Raw genomic sequence first — 2,778 nt, 5'->3', positions numbered from 1 at the left:
ATGTCTGACAAACCCCGTGTGGCTGAGATTGAGAAATTCAGTAAGTCGAAATTGAAGACGACAGAAACACGAGAAAAATCCACTGGCTTAAAAAGAACAGGAGAAGCAAGCAGGCAAGTCATATAGAGAGGCCCATGCCGCCAGTGTGCACTGTACATTCCACAGACATTGCCTTCTTATTTTACTTCTTTTAGCTGTTGAACTTTGTAAGATGCAAAGAGGTTGGATCAGGTTTAAATGACTGTGCTGCCCCTTTGCACATCAAAGAATGGAGAACTACTGACACGAAGGCTGCGCCTGCCTCTCCCCTCTGCCTGTGTGGCTGGCAGGGAAGGAAAAGAACTTGCATGTTGGTGAAGGAGGAAGCTGGGTGGAATTTAGAGTGAAAAGCTAGCTGGTCCAAGGTGCCCTGCAGGCTGTAAAATGCAGTTTAAGCGGAGTGCCATTTTGTTGTTGCTCAAATGATTTTAACTATTGGAATGCACAGTTTTTTAAATATGCAAATGAAGAGTTTTAACATGTGAACAAAATAAAATAAAATAAGAAGTTTTGGAGTTCTGATTGTGGCTCAGTGGGTTAAGAACCCTACATTGTGTCCAGGAGGATGCAGGTTCAATCCTCAGTGGGTTAAGAACCCTACATTGTGTCCAGGAGGATGCAGGTTCAATCCGTGGCCATGGTCAGTGGGTTAAGGATCCAGTGTTGCCTCAAGCTGCAACAAAGTTTGCAGTGCAGCTTGGATCCCATGTTGCTATGGCTATGGCACAGGCCTGCACCTTGCAGCTCTGATTCAGCCCCTAGCTTGGGAGCTTCTGTATGCCGCAGGTGCTGCCATAAAAAGAAAAAAATAAAATTCAGTTAAACTACAGATATTTTGCAAAAGAGGTTTATTAGTATGTTTGTTTAGCAAACTGAAAGGAAGAAGATTGATGTGTTTCAGCCCAAAGTTCATCAAGGATTTTGATTCCAAATACATTTTTCACTCATCAACCATGGCTCACATGATATGCAGCCCTTACTTGTCTGTGTTTGCCTTTGATTGCCTGTTAAAAGCCTCTCATATCTCACCTTAACCCATCACTGATGTTAAAAATACTTGGATGTTCATCAAGGAAAACCAGGGTTCATCTTTCTACAGAGGTTTTGCCGATCTGTTTACCATTGCCAGAAGCAGAGAATTGGAGTCTTCAGTCTCATAAAACCCTAACCATTGCCGCAGATCCTGGAGTTATTTGATTTTTTAAGTTGAGATGTGATTGGCATACACCCGCATGTTAGTTCCAGGTGTACCATATCATGATTCAGTATGTGTTTATACTGTGAAAGGCTCACCAAGAAGTCTAGTTAACATCCAACGCCATACAGAATTACAAATTATTTTTCCTGTGATGAGAACTTTTAAGATCTTCTCTCTTAGCAACATACAAATATACAAAACAGGAAGGTCCTGTTGTGGTGCAGCAGAAACGAATCCAACTAGTATCCATGAGGGTACAGGTTTGATCCCCGGCCTGGCTCAGTGGGTTAAGGATCTGACCTTGCCGTGAGTTGTGGTGTACGTTGCAGACTTGGCTCGGATCCTTCGTTGCTGTGGCTGTGGCGTAGGCCGGTGACTACAGCTTGGATTCGACCCCTAGCCTGGAACCTCCATATGCCCTGGGAGCGGCTCAAGAAAAGGCAAAAAGACAAAAACAAAAACAAACAAACAAACAAACAGGAGATCCCCTCGTGGCTCAGTGGTTGCGAATCCGACTAGGAACCATGAGGTTGTGGGTTCGATCCCTGGCCTTGCTCAGTGGGTTAAGGATCTGGTGTTGCCGTGAGCTGTGGTGTAGGTTGAAGATGTGGCTCGGCTCCCACGTTGCTGTGGCTCTGGCGTAGGCTGGCAGCTACAGCTCTGATTTGACCCCTAGCCTGGGAACCTCCATATGCCACGGAAGCAGCCCAAGAAATGGCAAAAAAAAAAAAAAAATACACAAGAGTATTATTAACTCTAGTCACTGTGCTGTACACCACACCCCCATGACTTATTTTTCTTAAAACTGGAAGTGTGTACCCTTTGACTACTTTCCCCCGCTTCCCCCATCACGCACCCCGCCTCTGGCAATCACCAATCTGTTCTCTGTATTTGTGATTCTGGGTTTTGGGTTGGGGGGGGCTGGGTTTGTTTTTGGCCACACTCGCATCATGTGGAAGTTCCCAGGCCAGGAACTGAACCCGTACCACAACAGCAACCCAAGCCACAGTAGTGACAATGCCAGATCCTTAACCCGCTGTGCCACCTGGGAACTCCATGTTTTTGTTTTCAGATTCCACATATAAGAGATCATATAGTATTAGTCTTTCTCTGTCTGGCTTATTTCACTAGAGTTTTTTTTAAAGAAAAAAAAAGAGATATGAATTCATCCCTTCCCCTTCCTTTCCCCCACTTCAAGGATTCACAGTAACGTGGAGGAAAGGCTTTGAGGGATCATCAATAAACAGAGCGAGACCAAGCCGCTGAGTGTGCTGAGGGCTGCACTGTGTTCCAGCCACTGCATACCCATCAGCCCGGCCTTGCTGCTTATTAATTATCTGTGTGATTCTGAGCAAGTTACCTAACTTCTCTGGGTATCATCTGTTTCTCCAGCTGTAACACAGGAATAATATCCAAAATACTACCTCACGAAGTTGCCAGGATAAATACATGTAAATCACCCAGCATGGGGCTGGGGATATGCAATAATCACTGTGGAAATAAACAAAGACCATCCAAGGTGGTCAAGCAAAGGAGGCTGT

The 2,778-nt window shown here is 45.0% G+C and overlaps 1 pseudogene; it reads left to right on the top strand.

The window, feature by feature from the left end:
• On the top strand, window positions 1–394 carry LOC125128388 (thymosin beta-4, Y-chromosomal-like; annotated as a pseudogene).
• Window positions 395–2,778: the final 2,384 nt, after the last annotated feature.

The sequence above is a fragment of the Phacochoerus africanus genome, chromosome 5, assembly GCF_016906955.1.
Source record: "Phacochoerus africanus isolate WHEZ1 chromosome 5, ROS_Pafr_v1, whole genome shotgun sequence".
NCBI classification, from domain to species: domain Eukaryota; kingdom Metazoa; phylum Chordata; class Mammalia; order Artiodactyla; family Suidae; genus Phacochoerus; species Phacochoerus africanus.
This window is presented reverse-complemented; position numbering and strand designations above follow the sequence as displayed.